The sequence below is a fragment of the Felis catus genome, chromosome A2, assembly GCF_018350175.1.
Source record: "Felis catus isolate Fca126 chromosome A2, F.catus_Fca126_mat1.0, whole genome shotgun sequence".
Classification (NCBI taxonomy): domain Eukaryota; kingdom Metazoa; phylum Chordata; class Mammalia; order Carnivora; family Felidae; genus Felis; species Felis catus.
Genome location: NC_058369.1, coordinates 118,433,436 through 118,457,400, shown reverse-complemented (window position 1 = coordinate 118,457,400; position 23,965 = coordinate 118,433,436). Strand labels below are relative to the sequence as shown.

Below are 23,965 nucleotides of genomic sequence, written 5' to 3'. Positions count from 1 at the left end.
ATCTCTCTCTCTCTTTCCCTTTCTTCTAGAAATTATACTCTTACTTGGCAGATGCTGTTATGATTCAAACAAATTCAATATCCAATAGTTTGGTTTTTTTTTTTTTCTCATCAAGAGAATGATAGACCTCAGAGACTAGAGGCTTTTATCCTAGGCACGCACGGTCCTAGAGGTAAGATTCTTCTTGTTGGAGGGCCCAGCGTGTGACTGGAGCTTTGAGCGATGCAGTGAGTGCGTCAGCCGCCCTCCGTCTCCAGTGACAGCACAATGCATCTCAAGGCCAGGACTAGCAGCTGTCGTCTTCTTGTGACAGTCACACCTTGCTCATCTGTTTAAAGCCGTTACCCCTCCTGCATACGAGAACGAGCTCATTCAGTAAATATTAGAGTTTCGGTGAGCAAGAGGCCTGAATTCTAGCCACTGCCTTATGACTCTTTTCTAAACCCAGTTTTCTCATCTGTAAACTAGGGATGATAGGACTCATTGTCCACTACTTAAAAATAGTATGTGCGCGTTGTTTAGACCCGGTGAAAGGTGACTAGCATGCTTCTCATGGAACACGAGCCCCTGACCAATATCTACAGCACCTCTCCTGGAAAACCAGCTCCAAGGCAAAAAGATGGGTTTTGAGCAATTTGGGTCATCTGATCAAACAAGTCTCTACTAAATCACTGTTTTAAATACTACTACACTTTTTTTTTTTTTGGAGCCGTTTTAGATTTACAGAAAAACTGAGAAGTACAGGGAGTTCCCTCCAACCCCATCTTCCCCTGCGCAGTTTTTCCTGTGATTCACATCTTGCATTAGTGTGGTGCTTTTGTTGTAATTGATAAACCAATATTGACACGTTATTATTAACGAGAGTCCATAGTTTGTATTAGAGTTCTCTCTGTGTTCCATGGTTCTATGGGTTTTGACAAATGCATGCTGTCATGTATCCACTGCTGTGTGTTTCACTGCCCTAAATATCTTCTGTACTCACCCTATTCATTCCTCCCTCTGCCCCCCAAGCCCCTGGCAACCCCTGATCTTTTCACCATCCCTATAGTTTTGCTCTATCCAGAATGTCACATAGCTGGACTATTATAATATTTAGCCTTTTCACACTGGTTTCTTTCACTTAATAATAGGTATTTAAAGTTGCTTCATGTGTTTTTGCGGCTTGATAGCTCATTTCTTTTTATTTCTAAATAGTATTCTATTGTGTGGATGTACCTTAGTTTGTTTATCCATTTACACCGAAGGGCATCTTAGTTGCTTCCAATTTTTGGCAAACTTTAATAAAGCTGCTATACACATCCGTGTGCAGGTTTTTGTGCGGACACAAGTTTTCAGCTTATTTGGGGAGAGACCAAGGAGGACAACTCCTGGATCATATGGTAAGAGTATGTTTAATTTTTTAACGAAGTACCAGACTGTCATCCAAAGTGGCTATACCATTTGCTATGAATGAGAGTTTCCATTGCACTGTATCCTTGTCAACATTTGATGTTGTCAATACTCTGGATTTTAGCCATTTTAATAGGTGTGCAATTATATCTCACTGTTGTTTTAACTTAGAATTCCCTCAAGATACATGATACCGAACGTATTTTCATATACTTACTTGCCATTTTTTATCTTCTTTGGTGAGGTGTCTGTTCATATTTTTTTGCCCACTTCTTAATTGGGTTACTTGTTTTCTTATTGTTGAGCTTTAAGGGTCCTTTCCATATTCTGGATACAAGTCTTTCTAAGATATGTGTTTTGCAAAAATTTTCTCCTGGTTTGTGCCTTTTTCCCCCCCACTTTCTTTATAGTGCCTTTAACAGAGCAGAAGTTTTTAACTTTAGTTAAATTTAACTGATCAAGTTTTTCTTTCGTGGATCATGTTTTAGTACTGTATCTAAAAACTCATTGCCAAACCCAAGGTCACCTAGATTTTTTTCCCCTACGTTATCTTCTAGAAGTGTCATAGTTTTGCATTTTACTTTTAAGTCTCTACTCCATTTAGAATTACTTTTTGTGAAGAATGGAAGGTCAGTGCTTAAATTCATTTAAAAAAAATAAAATGTGTTGTTCAGGTCGGACTATTTTATTGAGTACTGGATCCCATACTTCCCACTGACGAAACACAGCAGAATGAGGAAATATTTATTTCTTCATGAGGGACCCTTCCCTTACTAGCCAAGTAGAAGCCTGGTGTCTTAAAATGGTAAACTAGTCTATGTGGCCCAAACTTTTGTATTTCACTTGACATTAAGATAGTGACTGGCTATCTTAACTGGAAATTAAGAAAGGGACCAGCAACACATCTCAGCCGCAATTTCTCTACCTAGTGACCACAGAGTCACCATTCTCATACCTCAGTGCTTAATGCTAGGGACCCAGGAAGCCAATGTGCTAAGATACCCTAATCCACGTGCTGTGGACCAGACATAGTGTGACTCGATCAGAGAAACACCTTCCAGATTCCGGGAGGCAAATCTTCATGTTTTGATTTGTTATGGATAGGTTTTTTGGTTTTTTTTTTTTAATTTTTTTTTCAACGTTTGTTATTTATTTTTGGGACAGAGAGAGACAGAGCATGAACGGGGGAGGGGCAGAGAGAGAGGGAGACACAGAATCGGAAACAGGCTCCAGGCTCCGAGCCATCAGCCCAGAGCCTGATGCGGGGCTCGAACTCGAGGACCGTGAGATCGTGACCTGGCTGAAGTCGGACGCTTAACCGACTGCGCCACCCAGGTGCCCCTTTTGGGTTTTTTTTTAACTTTTTTTTTAATGTTTATTTACTTTTGACAGAGAGAGAGCGACAGAGCATGAGCAGGGGAGGGGCAGAGAGAGAGGGAGACACAGAATCTGAAGCAGGCTCCAGGCTCTGAGCTGTCGGCACAGAGCCCAACGCGGGGCTCGAACTCACAAACCGTGAGATCATGACCTGAGCCGAAGTCGGTTGCTCAACCGACTGAGCCACCCAGGTGCCCCTGGATAGGTTTTTAAAGTAAGCTATTTGAGGCACCCCCGTCCAGAGTGTAACAGCAAATCTAACAAATAAGTTCCCAGAATTGGTCTTGTCTACACCTGTACTTTCCTGCTCGGCAGGTACTCAGCTTGCCAGGTAACAGGGTGACCTGGAACAGCTCTCTCTTTTCCATCAGTACTGCCTCTCCCTGGGGCCGGCTTCTCTTTCCTGGCACGTGGTTCCAGGATGGCCTGCTTGCTTGGCTTCAGTGCTCTCTGAAGAGCTAGTGTTGAAAGTAGCCAGTGTTGTTGTACTTCACGTACACCCACGGGCTCATTTGCTGAAGCTTTCAAACTTGCAGGCCATTTGACACATGGACCAGGAAGCCTGATGACCCACCTCTGGGTTGCACGTATCGACATAGACTCACCCTCTCACCAGGGCATTCGCTCCTGAAATTCCCTGTTCCCGGGACTAAAGCACCTTTTTGAAACATCAAAGTCAAAACTCCTTATCTCAATGATCTGACCTGAAAACCAATGCCCATCCAAGCATCTCGCTCTGTGAAACAGGACTAATAAATGCCCACAAGGCTGCTGCTTTGGGTAATATGACAGGAAAGTTTTTGGAGTTCTTCGGAGGAAAAGGGATATTTAGGGGCTAAATTGCATTACAGTCAACGGAATAAGAACAGAGTTTTTAAATCGCAAGATCTGGTGACAGTTTCTCCAGTGAAACTAGTTGTTAGAGCACATGAATTTCAATTTCCAGGTCAAACATGCCCAAGCTGTTCTGCAGGAGTTTATGGCAGGCTTCTGATGTAAGTTCTGTGATTTGATTTTATTAGTTTCTGGCATTGGGTCCTGTATTATGAGCAATTCCTATAAAACGTACTTGGGAGTTATTCTTTTCCTTTGAAGAATATGATACTGAAACAAGTTTTTAATAAAGTGTTTTGAAAAGGCAACAGGCTGAAAAAAAGGTGGGCAAAGAGTCAAGCTAGTAATGAGCTGAATGTGTCTCTAATTATGTTGAATTTACAAGTAATAGAATAAGGCAGGGTTGGCAATTACTTTTGAGTGAAATTGTGTGCCTGAAGGAAGAAAAAGCTTCCCTTAAAGTTAGGGAAAATGAAAACAAAGTGCTGTATCATTACATTTTATTTGAAATATCTTTCACTTTAGACCTCCAAAGGTCTAATCGGTTCAAAAACAGATTCCCAATAAACATTTTGTCGAAACGGATGGTTTTCTGAAACCCAAGTGTGGCTTTGGTCTTTTATTTTTTTCACACGTGAAGCCTTGAGTATGGACATCTCCTTGCTATGTAGTCTTAAAGCCCATGGATTTGCAAGGTGGTGCCCCAAAGTAAGATTCAGAAAGTGATTAGAAAACGCTCGATAGAATGCTCACACGCCACGCTGGAAAACTCAAGACTTAAACGAATTCGAGCCTTCCGATAAAACAACTTAAGTGGATGTATAAATAATTCATCTGATGCCCACAGAACTGCCTCAGCATCATTTGTCTCTAATAAGCCAAATCCACAAATGAATAGGGCGCTGGCTGGCATCGGGGCTCGTGTCTCTCACCATGTGACTCTGAATCGGACCCCATCTTAACCAGAGAACGATCCATCATTTGAGCAGGTAACAGGCTGGAGCAGGGAAGCCCTGGGGGTACGGGGTTTGCCTTCCCAGAATCACGCCATTCTCGCAGCGAGCTCAGGTCCTGTGTCTGCAGGTGCCAGCTGAGGTTCTGGGTGGCAGGACAACTGTGGGCCAGGACCCCTGAGGCCAACAGCTTTCTGCTTCAAGCAATTCGTTCTCTGTTGTTTAAATGCACACTTTGTGGTCCTGAGAGCCTTCCATTTCATTCCCACAATACCGCACCAGGTTGGTATTATTATCCTTGTCCCTGTTTCGTGGGTAAGGAAAGCAGGATTTAGAAAGGTGTAGCATCTTATGCAATGGCCTGCGGCTAGCCCATGGCAGAGCCAGACTTCAATTTAAACAGTCTGGGTTTCTAACTGCTAGACTATGCGGGGATACTAGTGTCCTCCTAAGATGCCCAAGCTTAGAGACGTGTTCTGGAAAGCCGATGGGCACAGGAGTCAAGCAGCCTCATGGGTAAACTGAAGGGCAGAGAATTCAATGGCTTAGTAGGATCACAAACGTAGTAAGTCAAGGGCGAGTTGGAGATCTTTTGGGGGGAGCCGGCTTCCCAGGTGGAACAGCTGCTTCACGCGTGTGGGGCTGGTGTGTGACATGCACACGAGTGACCTCGCCAGAAGGAGGCATCACAGCGGAGGTTCCCATCTTGCTCTGTTCCCCAAGCACCTCCCTCCTGGGATTGGGCCTCGGCTTCCTCATCTATCATCTGAAGGGAGATAGATTTTCAAGTCTTGCGTTCCGTTTCATCCCTCGAATTCGATAGCCACAGCAGCCAGGAAGGATGCGCCAATACGGATGCAGTCATACTTCACCCTGCTGGATACGGGGCTCTAGTGGTGTGACCCCGGTAGAAAGCTTACGGACTGGTGGCACTGGTTTGTCTCCCGTCCCCATTCTCCGCCAACAGGCAAACATGACCTCCTCTCCCCCCGCCGCCCACTCCCAATGATAAAAGGACTTGGGGAGGCTTAAACTAAAGTATTATGGCTTTTCTCTAACTGCTCACTACCATCTTGGGCGAAATTTGTGCTTATACGTGAATGACTCTATACTCTTTTATCCTTCCCTGGAGCCATTTCATCCACCAGATTATGAGTCCTTGACTTAGGAAGTGAGATTTTACCTTTAACGTCCTAGAAAATCGCTGTAAGATACGTCACAAGGATGAAACAAAGTCATTTTTACCTGAGGCTTTGCTAACCCTTTTAGTCAGATGCTTTTGCCTAAAGTATAATCCTGGGCGAATTTACTCTGCCAGGAGTTAATGCATTTAACAACGACGCATTATGGCAAACGCCACTGCCTGTCAGGTGTTTAACATCAGGATCATAAAGAACCTGTCTGCTCCAAGTCTGCTTTATCTCGCATCTCCTCCCGGCAGATTGGCATTTGCTTCTGTTTTCTCAATCTGTGGATAAAAGACCAGAGGATTGCTTCAGGATTTGGACTTCTGTGTAGAACTGCATCAGCGTCGCAAGCCCTAAGACATCCTTTATTTCCTTACCAAAATCCAATGCAATTTGTATTCTGATTTCAAAGATCCCATTCGAGGTGACCTTTAGGATGACCCCTTAAAATAACCGACATGCCAGACCGCAGATCCCCATAGAGGCAGGGTCATTGTTTGTCTCTTGATACATTCAGCGGTCTGCATTCTAATGTTTATGTGTCCCCAAATAGTTTTATGATATATCATCATTCTTATCTTCGGCATTCTGATGCCTGTTTTCTTTACTTTATCTGTTAAGCAGAAGTATATTTCGTGTTCAAAGCGATACATCATAAAGGTAGAAAAAGGTGAACCCTTTGATATATTACAAGTCTCTCATAGCATGAAATAACTATTGCCTATTATTTTACTCCTGACGTTTTTATTTTTAAGGGAATTTCACTTGATTTGTGGTGCTGACACCTCTGATATGTTGTTTCCAGTGACCTTACATCCAAAATCAGTAGCGTGTGACATTTGATGGCCCAGATAAAAAACATTAATGGTGGAAGAGAGGGTTTATTTTCCTGGTCATAAATTAAGTTTAAATAACTCTGAATTTATTTTAAACTCTCCAGTACTTTTTACTGTCCGAGCAATAAATGTATTTATTACTGGGGGCCTACCTGGGTTTCCAACACAGAGCCCGGCTGCTTTGATTCCTTTCCTTCTCCCTCACAGAAAGCTCATCACAGAAAGGCCGATTGGCCTCACAGAAAGGCCGATTGGCACAAACCGTTCTCTAATTTCCACCAGCAGGGATCGGAGAGAGGGCTGCTTATCGGAGGGGTAAACCAAAGACGTTTTTGTTGCCGATCAGCTTAAGAAAAGGGGGAGTTCATAAAATACTCGCTGATGCGGGTAATCCAGTTCTGAACGAATTCTGTTCGGGAATTAGAAGTAGAGACCCAGGCGGGAGCAGTCACGGCCCGATCCCTCTACAGCCTCGTGTAAGGGCTTATGTTCCGTCCTGATGTAATTTTCACAGAAGGGGAAGCCCGTTTCCTCATTTTGATCTTTACAACTTTCCATCTTTATGTGTATGTTTTTTGGTACTCACTCGCGAGATGTATCGTAAAATTGTGTGGAGGATTTCTCAGTAGAAAACATTTTATGATTTAAAATTTTCTATCTGTATGTTTGAAAATTGCCTTGTATATTTTTTATTGAGATATAATTCACATACCATAAAATTCGCCATTTTAAAGCGCACAGTTCAGTGGTTTTTAGTATATTCACAAGGTTGTGGAACCGTCACCACTGTCTAATCCCAGAACGTTTTCAGCACCTGAAAAAGAGCCTCCTGTACCTGTTAGCAGCCACTCAGCACTCCTTCCTTTGCCTGGCCTCTGGCAACCACTAATCTAGCTTCTGAGTCTGTGGATTTGCCTCTTCTGGACACTTCACAGAAATGGAATCACAGGGGCGCCTGGGTGGCTCCGTCGGTTAAGCGTCTGACTTCGGCTCGGGTCATGATCTCGTGGTTTGTGAGTCAGGCTCTGTGCTGACAGCTTGGAGCCTGGAGCCTGATTCAGATTCTGTGTCTCCTCCTCTCTCTGCCCCTCCCGTGATCATGCTCTGTCTCTCTCTGTCTCTCAGTAATAAATAAACGCTAAAAAAAAAAATAAAAAAAAAAAAGAAATGGAATCATACAATATGTGACTTTTTGAATATGACTTTTAAAAAAAGTGTTTATTTATTTATTTTGAGAGAGAGAGAGTGCAAGCGAGGGAGGGACGAACCGAAGCAGGCTCCAGGCTCCGGGCTGGCAGCACAGAGCCCAATGTGGGGCTCGAACCCATCAGCCACGAGGTCATGACCTGAGCCGAAGTCGGATGCTTAACTGAGCCACCCGGGGGGCCCTGAATATGGCTTTTTTTATTTAGCATGTTTCCAAGATTCATCCATGGTGTGGCCTGTACCAGCACTCATTCCCTTTTGTAGCTGAATAATATCCCATTGTATGGATATACTACATTTTATTTATCTGTTCATCAGTGGATGGTTTTTTATTTAAAATTCCTGTCAAAAGTTGCCTTATACTTAATTCCATGAGTATTGGTCCTGTTTGGGATATTTAAAAAGTTCGACCTTTGAAAAAAATGCTATAAAGTATACGCTATTTTAATATCTTCAGTAATAACAACCACACATCACTTGTTGATTATGCATGAATTTGATCTGGCCACAAAATGGGAAGAAAGTAGAATCTAAGCAGCTCTTAATTATATGAGTAGGGTAGTAAAACAATAAGTCGTTTACTAAATCCAAATTCACATTTAAATTTTTTTTTTTAACGTTTATTTATTTTTGAGACAGAGAGAGACAGAGCATGAATGTGAGAGGGTCAGAGAGAGAGGGAGACACAGAATCTGAAACAGGCTCCAGGCTCCGAGCTGTCAGCACAGAGCCCGATGCGGGGCTTGAACTCACAGACATGAGATCATGACCTGGGCCGAAGTCAGATGCTCAACTGACTGAGCCACCCAGGCGCCCCAATCCAAATTCACATTTAAAGATTACATGTGGTTCTTGAATATATGGAATGCTGTTTAAATGGCTTTTCACAAAAAGCGGCCACCTGATCCCTCTTGGGACCTCAGGACACTTTTCCTTGGAGTACAGCGACATCCCATACATGTTTATCCTTCACTGGACTGGAAATTCTTTGTAGGCAGGAGCTGTATCTGCTTCATTTTTACCTCCAGAGCCCCAACAAAATGCTTGGTGGGTACAAGGCACTCAGAAAGCAAAAACTTGATGAATCAAACTGTACGCTCTTTTGCTCTCTGTGCTCAGTGAGAAAAAAAGAAGGACTTCCAGAAAGCATTCTGATCATTGCCAGTTGGCTTCCCTTTACCATTTATGTAGAGAGAAGCAAACAGTTCACACTCGTGTGGCTTGATAAACGTCCACAGAGTGAAGACACCTGTGTGACCACCACGCAGGTCAAAAACCAGCCCCTGCGCCACCCACCCCCCCCACCGCCCCGCCAGCCCTTCTCTCCAAAAGCAACCACTCTCCTCACTTGTAACACCATAGGTGATTTTGAACTTTACATAAATGGACCTTTCTATTCTGCTCATGGCATCTTCAAAATAAGGATAAAAAGCAAAGTTGGCAGACTTATAAATAAGCATATGCATGATATACAATCTTTAGATTCTAGGCAGCAAAGACTGAACTAATCTAAAGGGCAGAACACAATGCCCATTTTCACTTCTGACTACACTGAATTAAAAAAAAAATCTCTCATGATTTCTTACGTTTTAATGATCATTCATTAAACTGCTTAACCTTCTGAGCATAGAAAAGTGTGAAGTAAGCCATGTTTGCCCATTTCCTTTCACCTTGGATATTTCTATTTGCATCCCTTCCTTCTCTCAAGGACTTTGTCTTTGTCTGGGCCACTGTCACCAAAATACCATAGACCCAGTGGGTGGCTTGGAAAGTATTTGTTCTCACAGTTCTCAACAAGTATTTGTTTCTCACAGTTCTGGAAGCTGCAAAGTCCGAGATCAGGGGACCTGCAGATTCAGTGTCTAGTGAGGGTCTGCTTCCTAGTTCGTAGACAGATGGTGGGTGGTCTTCTCTCACTGTGCTCTCAAAGGGAAGGAGGGGTAAAGGAGGCTTTATAAGGGGACCAACCAATTCTATTCACAAGAGCTCTTCGCTCACAATCTAATCAATTCCTCAAAGCCCCACCTTTAAATGCCATAGTTTCAGCATATGAATTTGGGGGAAACACAAATATTCCGTCTATAGTAGACTCCTTCCTAGTTCCATTCCTCGGAAGTCATTGTAAAGGGTAAACTGATCAAACAGCAAAGCGTTCAATAACAACTATATTGGCCACCGCTTCCTAGCAGATCTCTCAGTATTTGAAAGGACGTGCATCCTCAGGAGGCACTAGAATTTGGGATGGTGTTGCTGTAAGCCTGGGTGTCCTGAGAACAGGGAGCTCAGAGGAAAAAGCATCCGAGTTCAGCAAGTCTTTTGACAGAGTCTATCCTGTTATCCTTGAGGACCAGAGGGAGAAATGTGTGACTGGCAGAATAACAGCCTGACACTGAACGGGGAAGTAAAACTAATTCAGCAGATGACAGAATTATGACGCAAAAAGGTCTTGACGGTCTGGAGCGATAGCCTCAAACTCACTGAATTTAATGGTGATAAACATAAGGTTCTGTTATCGAGATAAATAACTAATGACACACCTACAGGATGAGAGAGGCTGACTGACATCCATTCGGGTGTAAAAATAAGTCCCAAGGATTTCAGTTGATTATAAGGGCAACATGATGTGACTGCCAACATACTACTTTAATCACAGGAGATGATGAGGCCACTGTTCCTCTTTTTTTCTGCCATAGTCAGAAGCATCTGGTGTATTTTATTTGCTTTCGAGCATCACATTTAAAAAGGAAGATGGTAAAACTCGCGAGGGTTAAGGAAGGAGGGAAGGGTAATACATGGCGGGGAAGCCCGGGGAAGATACCAGGAATGATGGGAGGGGATGGGCATCCTTAGTCCCAGGTGGTCTACAGACAGTTCTCTCACATCTGAAGGGAGGTGAGAGGTAGCACGGAGGGGAGCTGCTAACTTAGGTATGACCTCAGAAGGCATCTGACCTTTTTGCAAGTTGTGAATGGGCGGGGACCAGATGATCACTAAGTTCATTCCAGGAAAAAAAAAAGCTATGAGTGTTATGCCCCGTAGAAACCAGAGATGGATGTGGTTCCGTCGTAGAGTAGTATCCCACTCAAGAATAGTTTAGCAGCCAGACTTCATTAAAAACCAATGCGGGTGAAAACTTAACTTTTCTCAAAGGACACTCTATTTACCCCTCACTCATTGTGATCCAGCCACCTCCCGCTCCTCTGCTACCTTAATCCTTCTAAAAGCCCCCAGAAGAGAACTAGCATTTGCCAAACACTTGAGACGTGCCGGATCACTTTTACACGTAGGGTCTCATTTAGTTTTCCCAGGAACCCTGCAAAAGATACATGATGATGACGATGATGATTTTATGTGTGAGCAAAGGCCTCTCAGAAAGCGTCATTGGCCCAAGGTCACGGCTGGTCAGGGAAGCCCGGGATTTGAATGGAGGCCTTTCTCTCCCCGTGGCAGCAGCCTCACAGAGCTTAGCTGCGTTTGTCTGAAGTCAGCCTGTCCTGTCGGCCACGGCTGACAGATCTGGCTCCGTGCTTCTGGCCTGGCTTTCGATCTAGGGACAGAGAAACAGGCTGATGTCATGTGGCAGCGTGTTTTTTCCTAAGAGAACCTTTCCCCTGTTCTCTAGTTTGCCCTTCCGTGTCAGTATTCCTCTGCTTCCGGCCTTCTCAATGTCCAAAGTGCAGATGAGCCCTCCTTTCTCATACTCACCGAGAAACGCAGTGTAGCGTGAGCTGAGCCAAAGAGCAAGGACTCCGGGTGACAATTTTGCATTTCCTTTAGACCGCTGCCAACGCCAGATGCTTGACCCGCCCCTAGTTCGCTCATCTTTCAGGTACGTGGCTAGCTCTTCAGTCTCACAAAGGCCTCTCCAGAGTCAACCAGAGACATAGGAGGTGTTTTCAGTTAATTATATGATGGCGGATAAGGCGTGCTTCTGGGGTAGGACAGTAGGCTCCAGGGCATGTTGGCCCTAGTTGAGTCATGAGGTGACGCTCCTACGTGCGAAAGAAGATTGGCTGTCCACACGCAGTGCCTAGTTCCGTGCCAACAAATGTGTCTCCAATGAATAAGTGAATGAATGAAGGCATGCTGAGTGTCCTGCTCGGCCAATTCCCACCTGTCAGTGAGGCAGGCCGGGAAAGCTGCCGCTTCCTGCCAGCCTGAGTCTGCGGTGGCTCGAGAAAGTTCTGATTTTTGAGAGTCAAGGAGGAGGCACATTGTACAAGGCATAGTAACCGTGTCCTCTTGTTCCTGAAATAATTTATTTTTTTTTAATTTTTTTTTCAACGTTTATTTATTTTTGGGACAGAGAGAGACAGAGCATGAACGGGGGAAGGGCAGAGAGAGAGAGGGAGACACAGAATCGGAAACAGGCTCCAGGCTCCGAGCCATCAGCCCAGAGCCCGATGTGGGGCTCGAACTCACAGACCGCGAGATCGTGACCTGGCTGAAGTCGGACGCTTAACCGACTGCGCCACCCAGGCGCCCCCCTGAAATAATTTATTAACGGGGCAAAGTTGGTCCCAGTGTGTGCAAAAAAAAAAAAAAAAAAAGAAGAAGGAAAGCGAAAAAAAAAAGAAAATTTGATTCTACAGACCAGACCTCATCCAGGGTCAGACCGAGGACAGCTTTGAAAAGTCTTTTAAGCACACCACATATGGAGAATTCTGAAGAGCCACATCCATTTTCTTGTACCCATTTGATCCAGAGGAGAAAAGCCATGCAAAGCATGCGTGGCAGAGGAAAATGGGTAATGGGGCAAGAAAACCCTATACAGTAAGAAGAAAAAGTCTGACCTTTTAGTGTCTTTATGGAAGAGGCGGTTCGGGTCACTCTGTCTCGGTGAAGGACAACGCTTCGGGGAAGAAAGCTGACCTTTCCATGCCTGGGGCTGAATCTAGAGCGAGCACTGTGGTGAGTTCCAGCGGGAGGGTCCCTCCCGTGCAGGAAGGCAACATCTCACTAGTGTGGGGCACTGATAAGGATCTGATAAGCTCATTCATTACTGATGGATGCCTTCTAGAAGATTTCCGCAGACATAACACCTCGGCCAATTATGTGAAGCCCTTTCCCCCCCTTGCTCTTCATCATTTACCCCAACACCCTTTCACTGCCAGGAATTCATGCTTTGTCAGTGGTCACCGACACTTCTGATTTTACTTGGAGGCTTGGGAGGGTTGGGAAGTGAAGGAGGAAAGAAGGAAGCCCTGGAGTTCGGTTGTCTCTTGCATTTTCAGCAGGGCCGCCTGGTTGCTCACAGCCAGTAATGGTGAGCAAAAGGCTGTGAAAACCAGACCCCCCCCAACCCCATTTCAGACCCTCCCCCATCACCGACTAATTGATTAACCAAGGGTTCGTGAAGAGAATGATTTGATGAGGGTAATTTATAGAGATGGTATCTTTTGTCATCATTTGTCTTTGAAAACATAGAAGAAAACTACTTTCAAGAGGACATAGCCCGCCAACATGAGCAATGGCGGACGGGGCATCATCAGTTACAGCAGACTGCTCAATTTTGTACCTTTTCAGCCAGTCAAATATCCAATAACCACGAAGGGAGGGGAAAAAAAAAAAAAACCCACATCTTCACTTTCTGTGTTTTAAACTTTTCCAGCACTGGCTTATGAAAATATTTGGGGTTGTTCACTGCTCTGCTCTCTGTAGCATAAACATTTATTTAAATGGGGCTGTCTCTAGTAATGAAGAATGAAGGAAAAACAATGGTCTGATTTTGACAAATTAACTTGTGATTTGGAGAGTCAGTGAAGCAGGGAAGAGACATTCCTAACTATACTAATTAAATGAGCTTGCAACATTTATTTTAATGCAATGGAACCAGCCATATGAAGATGAACATTTTAATTTATTTTGCAGTGACATTATGAAAAATCTCACTGCTGCAGATTATCTACAAAAACAAATCTCATCAGCATCTAGGTTTGTGCAGGAAATTTCCATCTTTCACACGAGCCTGACCTTCCCCAGTGGAAGCAAGTACGAATGAGCTAAGTTACTTGAAAAGTTTTTCTGAAGGTTGTCTTTCCACTGAGGCCGGGCTTTATGTTCAAATGACTTCTGTGCCAAACACATCCATTTTTCATGGTGTGGCGTAGATGAAAAATTCCGAATCCATTCTACGGGGAATGCAAATATAGCTCATTAGTTCTAAAACATTTTTCATGAAAGACTGCGGAGTATTCGCCAGCAGATGAGGCTGCATAGTGCCAGCCAAGAATGAACACCACATGTCCCACTAATTGTTTTTTAAAGTTGTTCCTTTCCTCTCTGGCACCCAGTAGCTATTGAAAATAGGAAACAATATGAAAAATGGAGGGGGAGCCTCGCTTCCTTTGACATTATTCTGTACTTGGTGTCTTGTCTTTTTTCCCCCCCCTCCCTCTCTCTCTCTATGCAGCTGTATTCTAAAAGGAAAAGACATGGTTTTGTGGATGACTGAAGCATTTCTGCTTCTCCTCGAGACACATAGAGTGCATGTTGGCTGGAGAGTCAACTATTACCTGAAGGCAAGTTCTCTGGAATCTTCTTCGGTGCCACAGGCTCAGAGGGTGGGCTGGCTGATATAGCACCAGGCAGACAAAATGGCCTCCTTCCAGAGAGGGGGTGGGTCGGCTGCTGGCTCCTGGCCACCACCTCAGCCAGCTTTAAGGAAGTCACACAGTCCGGAGATGTCTTCCAGACTGACATTCCCACTGGAGCTCTGCCAAGGAACCTCAGAGGAGAGCCGACCACCTCCCTTTCCCAGCCAGCACTGTCTTCTGGCTATGGTTGGAGGCCTGATGGGCACAAACTCCTCTTGCTGCAGATCGTTTCCCTCACCCCCGCCCCTACCCATTGTTTCTCACCTGGGGGGCCTAAGATGGTCTAGCTGGACCACACTGCTCTGGGTAAACTTCAGTTCCCTGTGGGGGCTCTCTCTTCTTACCCACTCACCACAGAGGCTGTAAAGGAGGAGAGGCCACACCCTCCTGGAGTTTGGGCCAGTCCTCTTCAAGTGCGCTCAGTGCACACCAGTGCCCTTCATGGGGTCTACGCTCACCGACAGGTGTTGAGCTCTCCAGCGTCCAGTTCCCAGCCTGCCAGAGCCTCCCAGCCTCGCTCCTTTTGCAACGTCCCTCTGAGCTCTTCCTTCTGCCCTGGGTGTAGGAAGCAGCTGAGAATGCATTCTTCACCCCAGCACATCCTCTGCCCTTGGCATTTACAGGACTAGTGGCCACTGGCCCAGCAAACACACACGGCCTGAGGGGGAGGTGGGGTTCACCTGGGGAAGAAGGGTTTATGCTCCACCCTGACCACAGTAACCTCAGCAGGGTCTCAAACCCCTATGCCGCCCACAAGCATCGTGCAGTTACCTGGGCAGCTCCTTGGTCCCCTAAAGGGCCCAGAGCAGTCTGGATTCCGTCTGAGAAGCAGGATAGCCAGCCGTCCTCCCTTGTTTGGCAGGGTGGTAGGTGTCCACTGGGGAGGGTCACATTGCTGAAACGTTCTTCGGGATGGAAAGCAAGCCCCTCGTGGAATTATTCAGAAAGTAACTACATTATTGTTGTTAACTCAGCAAAGGACATTGCCTCCAGTTCGTTCGTTCCAGTTCGTGCTATCAGCTATTTGAGGAATGATTGTTTTGTGGAAAGAAATCACGGTGCTCTGGGCGCCTAGGTGGCTCGGTCGGTCGGTTAAGAGAGTCTTATTCTTGGCTCAGGTCATGATCTCCCAGTTCGTGGGTTTGAGCCCCACATCGGGCTCTGCTGACAGTGCGGATCCTGCTTGGGATTCTCTCTTCCCTCTCTCTCTGTCCCTGCTCGACTCACACACGCGCACACACTCTTTCTCTCTCAAAATAAATAAATAAACTTTTAAAAAAAAGTCGTGGTGCTCAAAAGAAATGCACAGTTTTCTCATGGCAGGGAATTGAAGTGAATTACAAGCAAATCCATCCATAGGACAAGGTATTCCCACTTCTCTCCTACCATCTCCTTACGAAAGCCAAATAACCCAGTTAAAGATCAGAAAGATCATAAATCACAGGGTAAGATGGGCCCACTTAGGGCTCTGTTGGGGCTCACTCAACCAATAGCCCCATGGAGAATTCCTCCAGCATTCTTTTTTTTTTAATTTTTTTTTTATGTTTATTTATTTTTGACAGAGAGAGAGATACAGAGCATGAGCGGGGGAGGGGCAGAGAGAGAGGGAGACACAGAATCCGAAACAGGCTCCAGGCTCTGAGCCGTCGGCACAGAGCCCGACGCGGGGCTCGAACTCACAGACGGCGAGATCATGACCTGAGCCAAAGTTGGACGCTCAACCGACTGAGCCACCCAGGCGCCCCATAATTCCTCCAGCATTCTATGAGATGATAGAACTAGGTGTCCTAGAATGAGCACGATACATTTGAATATGAGTCCTTAAAAACGCCTTAGAAACTGACCACCTGCAGACAGTGTCCCCTGATCTTGCCCCTTTAATGGCCCTCACTCCAGATCCCCGTCCAAGTCCCAAGACAGCCCGGCACATGGCAGGCATTCAATCAATGCTTGTGAAACGACAAGGTTAGAAAATAGTCTTTGGGGGTGGAGGGAAAATGCATGCAGGAGTGACACTGGGTCTTGGCTGCAGGAGCTTCTTTGGAGGCTTCCAAACTCAGGAAGTACGGGTTCCTGTCTGGTCCAAAGCCAACCTACTGGCTAATAATTCCCAGTGCTGGAGGCAGCACCGTGTGGTGGCTCAGGTAGGACCCTCTGTCTGCATGTGATCCGGTTCTGATCCTTGCTAGCCCTGTTTCCTTGGGCAGGCTGTACCCTGTGTCTCAGTTTCTTCATCAGCAAAATGGTGATAGCAATAATAGCACCTTCTTTGCAGAGTTGGAGTGACACGAAGCTACATAAAGATGGCCCTTTGGCTGGAAAGACAAGAAAAGATGAAATAAGAGATCTCACGCTCTCGTACAGCTGGGACCTCAGAGGGAATCTTGATGGGGACCTAGCTCAACCCATGCTGTTTTACAGACATGGGCTCTGGGGTCCTAAAATGGAAGCTGACGTTCCCATAGCTAATGTCGGGACTGGTGCCCAGCCCAGGAGTCCTCAGCTCGGAGTGTGAAACAGGCTGCAAAATCTCCAGACACACTCAGGTCCCATCGGGGAGGGGCAGCGACATCGCTGCTTAGTTGGTCGATATTTATCGAAAGCCTGCGCTTGGCACCCTTTTGTGTCTCTGCTCAGGAGAATTTACAACGTAGCTGGGAAGACACAAATATATGAGAATTACTGCAAATCTCGTCTAACGTATCCACAGCACAGCACAGCCTACGTATCGTAAGCGCGTGGGAGTCAGAATAAAGGGTGGGACGGGGCAGGCCTCATTTGTGCAAACTCCCAAGATGCTCACTTTCATGGAACATGACAGTAGTTGGCCTCGTCCCCAGCCCCACCTCTCCCAGGGAAGAGGCACACTCTCCAGTTTCCTCTGGAGTGGGGCACAAATTCAAGTTCAATGACAACTTAGGTTACACCTTTATTTGCCTGTGACTAAACTGGCCTCCCTCCTGAGTCCCCAGCAGTAGGAGGGGAAAATAAACGAACTGCCCAGTCCTGTTTACATACAGTCCAGCTGACATAACGGTCCTTTTAGGGGACGTCAAGACTCTTTTTGCTAAAAATATTTTATCTTTCAGAGATCAACCCCCCTCCTGCACCACCTTCTTTCCCTCTGGGGGTGTTAGAATATGCGGAGAAAACAAGGTCACACCGAGCAGGGCGCAGATTAGAGATTCTTGGGCATGAGATCTTCAGCCTCACGTGTTCACCTGGGACCTGCTTGTTCCGTAGACGGTGGCGGCTGAAGTCTGGTTGGTGACGCTCCCAGTCGTGTGCTTCTGCTGGGTCGGGGCTCTGCTGCAGCCCCCAGCTCTGACTCAGGGATCCGTTCTGCAGCCCTTGCTATAGGGTGACTTCATCCCCGGAGACCCTCTCTGGCAAACTTTGCCCAGCCAGACTCTGAGCAGCCTCTAGGCCCTGCCTATGCCACATAGACCCCAAGAGATGAATTGAAAATCAAGCCTTAGGGTCTCTGTCTTAGTCTGATTGGGTTGCCATGACAAAATATCATACATAGGATGGCTTAAGCAGCAGACATTTATTTCTCATAGTTCTGGGGGCTGGAAGACCTAGGTCAAGGTCTGGCAGGGTCGGTTACGGGTGAGAGCTCTCTTCCTGGCTTACCTTCTCACTGTGTCCTCACATGGCCTTGCCTCAGTGTGTGCACATAGAGAAAGATGTGTCTCTCTCTCCTCTTAAGACCACCAGTCCTATCAGATGATACCCCATCTTTATGACCCCAATTAACCTTAATTACCTCCTAAAAGCCCTATCTCCGGATACAGTCACATTGGGGGTTAGGACTTCAACATATAAACGAGATGCGGGGTGGGGGTGGGCGACAGTGACAACGTGGTTCAGTCCTTAGCAGCCTCTGTCTGCCTAGCCACTCTGTGAGGCCAAGTTCCCAGGGGCACTCTGACAGAGGATCTCTTTCCAGAGTTCAGAACAGGACAGAAGGGACAGTGGCCTCTCTTGGCCCTAGCTGTTGTCTCGTTGTGGAGAAATGATGTGGATGTGGCTTGTAGATGAGGAAAAGAAGCTAAGGTGACATTTTTAACAGCAAAGCAGAACATTTGAGACTTGGGAGACCCGAGTCTTAATCTTTTAATGATTTTCTGTGTGACCCTAAAGCAACATCATCTCCCCTTGGGCTTTATCCCTTGTTCCCTAACATAAGGGGGTGTTGACCTGCTTCCCAAGATGGTTGAGGGGAACCGGCAGGAGACGTAATTGCAGAAGTCTTTTCTGAAACCGTGAAGACGCTTTCAGAGGCTGTGAATAAAAACAATGCAGACGAACATACGTCCTTTCCAAATGCATGACACCTGCAGAGTAAAGCCTGAGCTTCTAATAGCTGAAACCCCAGTTCCCTGTGGTTTGTAGAGTTGCTAAGAGGGGAGATGAGTCTACCCATCTAGGGGGTGAAGGGAAAGCTTGGGGGAATCTGCCTAACTGAAGGGAGATAGCTTCTAGGAAATTCAGGACAACACAGAAAGCACTCTGCCCAATCCTCCAGTGACAGTTTGTCAAAGAGAAGCAAATCCTTCAGGACATTCTCTTTAATATACTTTTAGTAAATGTTTTATTGCAGTGGATTATGGGAATTAAGGCAATGAAGACTCCGTACCATATTTTTCGAAAGCAATATTTTTAGAATCACAAATTATATTGAAATTTTTATACCAAGAAAATAAAAACAAAGATCAGAAGAACTAAACAGCATTTATATATGTCTCTACAGAGATATATATGTATATTAGCAAATTGAAATATAGCAAAGACACACAAAAACACCCACATAAAAGAGATGCAAATTATATTTTTGACACATTTTCAGCACAATCACCTAATACAATTTTCTTTTATAGGCAGAGGTAATAAATAGTGCAAATGTATATTTATGGTGTATTTGACAAATGGATTTGCTTTGAGTCAGAAGGAAAAGCTCCAATGATTTTACTGTGGAAATGCTTCTCATCTACCTGGACTAAATTGCTCCTCTTTCTTCTGGATTTCTCACCGTGACTGAGTCTGAGGGGAGAACCACCTTTTGGTCTCAGAGCTTGGTACATGCCTGGAATCAAGATTTGGAGCATACCCGAAAATCGAGATGTCATTGTATCTGTGCGTGCTGGTGTCGTGTCTTCCCTCTCTGACGACGTGCTCCTTGAGAGTGAGGACAATGCCTGTCCATGCCGGCTACTCCTCCACAAATCTTTCTGCGTCCACAACGGTCATTTGCATGGAAGGGGGACATCCTTCGACAGTGTTGGTGTGGTCAGGGAAGCAGACATGTGCTCTGTGCTCCAAGATGATCCTCTTCTGCAGCGTGTCTGAAAACCAGACCCTTTTCATCCAAGATACAAGAGTGTTTCCCCAGCTGGTGAACTTAATTTCCAAAGATCTACCTCTCCCCTGTGTCATATCGGGGTGCGGGTGCTGACAGATCAGTGTGGTCAAAAGGGGCAGACTTTATGTATTTATGTATTTATTTTAGTGTTTATTTATTTTTCGGGGCGGGGGGAGGGGCAGCGAGAGAGGGAGACGCAGAATCCGAAGCAGGCTCCAGGCTCTGAGCTGTCAGCACAGAGTCCGACATGGGGATTGAACCCACGAACCGTGAGATCATGACCTGAGCTGAAGTCGGGCGCTTAACCGACTGAGCCATCCAGGCGCCCCTAAAAGGGGCAGACTTTAGATTAAACAAGCAGAGTGGTACGACCTACAGGGCCAGGTAGGTGAGAAGCAAGCCCAGAGGCTCAACTCCGCCAAGGAAGGGGCAGCTAGAAGGTGGGAGTAGGAAATGAGGTTCTGGGACCTTTGACTCTTAGGTAAGAGACCCCCCCCACCCCCACCGCCTCCCAGGCTGCGCTTGGGGGGAAGGCTGCCCCAGACCTTGGGCTCGGATATTGCCAGGGAAGCCAGTGGGTGAATTTGCCCTCAGAACAGGAATAAGACACCGCCCCCCCGGGGGGCAGATGGAAAGGGGACTGCAGGTAGATAAGGACAGGGAACAGTCATCAGACCCAGCCATAGCCCAGTGGTGCTTGCCTTGGGGACAATTTCTGGAAGAATACTCACACTGGTGGCTAATTTCATGATAAAGGCTCAGCAGGTGAACAGCCCTTTCTCAGCAGGTGAACAGGATGCCTCAAAACCAGAGTCCGGTGAACTTGCCAAGCTCCAAACCCAAGGGAACTTCAGAGAAACAAGAGGCCCTGATGGTGTGTCTGGCCCATCCCCTCTCTGGTTCCCTTTTTTAGCCCCGCGTCTGTAAGGAAGGCTTCATTAGGAAGGACCGGGTGTTTCCTCCTTCTTCTATGTGTGCACGTCGCCAGGCCTGCAAACGAGACCCAGACCACCCCCACCACGCGGCTGTGAGCAGATATATTTAAATTTCTTTAAGCTTGGGTGACATCCTCGGATGAGGAGCTCTAAGTACCAAGAATTATTGTTATTACTATGTAGTTACTGCCTAGCATGCAGCGAATTACCCTGTCCTGCTGTGTAAAAGATGTATAGTGGGATGGGGAAGTGCGGAAAGAGGAGAGGCGTGGGGATGTGAGAACCAGAGAGAAAAGTACTCAGGAGGAGCCCGACAGGAGCGCCCCGTGCATGGGCTCTTCACTCTTACGGCTGGAAGCAAAAACCGATTCCTTTGCTCTCAGCAAACATAGGACACCATGAAGACGCTAGGACTGGAGAAGAAGCATGGCCCAGGGCCTGAAGGCATGGAATTGTATCCCCAATTCCGAAACTTAGGACTGGTGCCTTGGACAAGCCAGTGAATCTGTCTGGGTCTTAGTTCGTGCCACCTGGCCCATAGAAGGCTCCAAATAGCTACAGCAATTCCTGTTACTACTGGCACTGCTGCTATTATCCGGCCTTGATCCAGTTGTCAATGATCTGCAGGACCCAGGACATTATCTGAAACACTGTTTTCCCAGGATTTCCCAGGAGGGGTCACCAAAGAGATCCAGGAGAAATGGACACCAGCAGCCACTGTGGAACCACCCAAAGGGGTCTAATGGATGCCTCCCAGAATTGCCAAGGAATTCTGGGTCTCAATTCAACCTAACAACAGTCGTGGCGGTGTTGTTAATGAATTCTGGGTCTCTGTTTATGGAAGAGTAGCCAATATGACCCACCTCCAGCTCCCCACCAAATCTGGAGACTATTCCGGAAACCATTGCTGACCACTGTGCATCCAATTCCTCTCCAAGGTATCAGGAGCGGATGTGGGGCGGGTGGTCTTTATTGAGACTTCACACTGCATCTCTGCTTCGTCTACACCACACAGGGCAGGGACAACCTCTATGGTTATACAGTCACCATACAAGCTTTGCCAGACCTAGGGGACTCTATTATGAGAAGTATCAGACTTCTGCCCACAGAGAACTAACGATAGAGGAGGTAAGACAAAGCCTCCAGGGAAAGATGACTGACAGTACAAAGTGAGGATCGACTGGAGAGCAGTGCAATTCAAGTTCAGATTCAGAGACTCCTGAAGTTCAGCTTCAGTAGTCAGAGGCTGCTTCACCGCTTCCTGGGAGATCATGGCGCAACTCAGTATAAGAACATCAGATCTAGATTGCAAATAAATACCCACCCCCACGGACACACAATGGTACACTTAGGTGATGTGTAGATGCTGTCGAACCAAGGTAAAAAATGATCGTGTCTCAATAACCAGTTGCCTGATTTACGGATGGGTTGACGCTGGTAGTTGGCTTTTTTCCCACTCAATTGTTTGAAATGACCTGATGATTTCGGGACATCTACCTAAAAGCCCACCCCCGTCCTTCCAGGCATTGATGGATATGAATTGATTAAAAAGAACAGGCTTCACCCTGAATAAAAGAAGCACAGCACAGGCGTGGCAGCAACTATTGGGCTGTTGGGCATACGAGCTGTGCCCCCCACCTCTCACTTCCCTCTCTTACGGGGGTTCCTTCCACCCATCCCCACCCTGGTCGTTTCCTGCACGGTGGGACTTCCGGCAATGAGTATGGTAAGTGGTCACTCACCAAAAGGTTAATTGAAAGGTGTCCTTCCCATCTTCCCTCTTAAAGGCTCAAGAATATGTCTCGAATGCCTCTATCACATTAATAGAAGAAAACAAACCCTTTTAAAAAAGGAAAAAAGACCCCACCGAACAGAACAGGCTTTGAGACGCCAAGCAGGCTAAACCGCATCGGCACATTTTATTGATTTCTTTTCTATTTCAGGGAAACAGGGCAACTCAGAAGACTGAGAAACACCCGGGGCTTCCAGATGAGGCACGGGGCACACCTCACGAATGCGCGTGTCCTGTTTAGGATGGAGCCATTTTGAAACCTGCTTCCTGCCATCATCCCAGACCTTAGTGAATTAATTTAGGTTTAGAAAAACAAACACCTTCTTGGTATGTGGTAGCATTTCACTGGGCTACAAAGTGGGATCAGAGGGGTCTGAACGTCTCAGTCTCACTTACGGGACAGAATTTCAGGGGCCGAATAAAGTGCCCTGTGTCGCCCATCTGCTTTCTAGACAGGGCAGGGAAGGTGGAGGAGGGTTAGGGAGAACTGGTGTGTGAGAAAGCAATGGGTTATTTTGAGGCCTTTTCCTTAAAATAGTGAAAGAATAATTGCATTGTCTGCTGTACTAAAAGTTTTCTTTTTTTAAAAATTTTTTAAAAAATGTTTTATTTATTTTTGACAGAGAGAGAGAGAGAGAGAGACAGAGCATGAGCGGGGGAGGGGCAGAGAGAGAGGGAGACAGAGAATCCGAAGCAGGCTCCAGGCCCTGAGCTGTCAGCACAGATCCGACACGGGGCTCGAACTCACGAACCGCAAGATCATGACCTGAGCTGAAGTCAGACGCTCAACCGACTGAGCCACCCGGGCGCCCCTGTACTCAAAGTTTTCAATAGATGATCTGGCTTTGCTCTTAAAAAAAAAAAAAAAAAAAAAAAAGTACAAGAGACGTGAACTACACAACACGCCAACGAGAGAAGCTAATGCTTCTATTGTTGCAGATAATTTTTACAGAAGATTGTCCGTTGCAGATTGTGACACATTCCCGACACATTCTCTCCCTCCTGCTCCTTCTCGCAGTTGGCTTTGAGGAAACACGCTTCCAAGTTTGAGAATTCATCTTGTCTGATTAATGATGTGTACATAGAGATTTCCGTCTCATCTTCCTTCTCCTGGTCTTTTTTATTCCGTTGTTTGCTGTGCTACAACCCCGCGGATAGATGGTTCTGCCGTGATAAATGTAAAGTTTGCATAAGCCATGTAACAGCAGGACAACCTATTATCACTGTACATTTTCCATGGCTGTGCAAACCTCTGTAGGCTATTTTATTGCTAATAGATCCACAGAGAAACAGTAGTGATTTTACGACTCTTTTTAAAATGGAAATTCATGTTTGAGAAATACAACTGGGAGGAAACAGATGTAAACCACTTAAGCATTTGCAGAAAATTGAGATGCACACTCTTATTTACAGACCTACATAGCCTCCATCGCTTTATTTTCAAAATTAAAATAAGCAATCTGTTTACCATGGGAAATGAGGAACTGTAAACTTG

At 46.0% G+C, this 23,965-nt stretch overlaps 1 long non-coding RNA gene across 2 annotated transcripts in view; it reads left to right on the top strand.

Moving 5' to 3' along the window:
• Positions 1-15,540, top strand: part of LOC111559517 — a 59,643-nt gene extending 44,103 nt beyond the window's left edge. For both annotated transcript variants that reach the window (XR_006594301.1, XR_006594302.1), the window contains exon 4: positions 14,195-15,540. This is a non-coding gene — a long non-coding RNA (uncharacterized LOC111559517). The remainder of the gene's footprint in view (positions 1-14,194) is intronic.
• Positions 15,541-23,965: the final 8,425 nt, after the last annotated feature.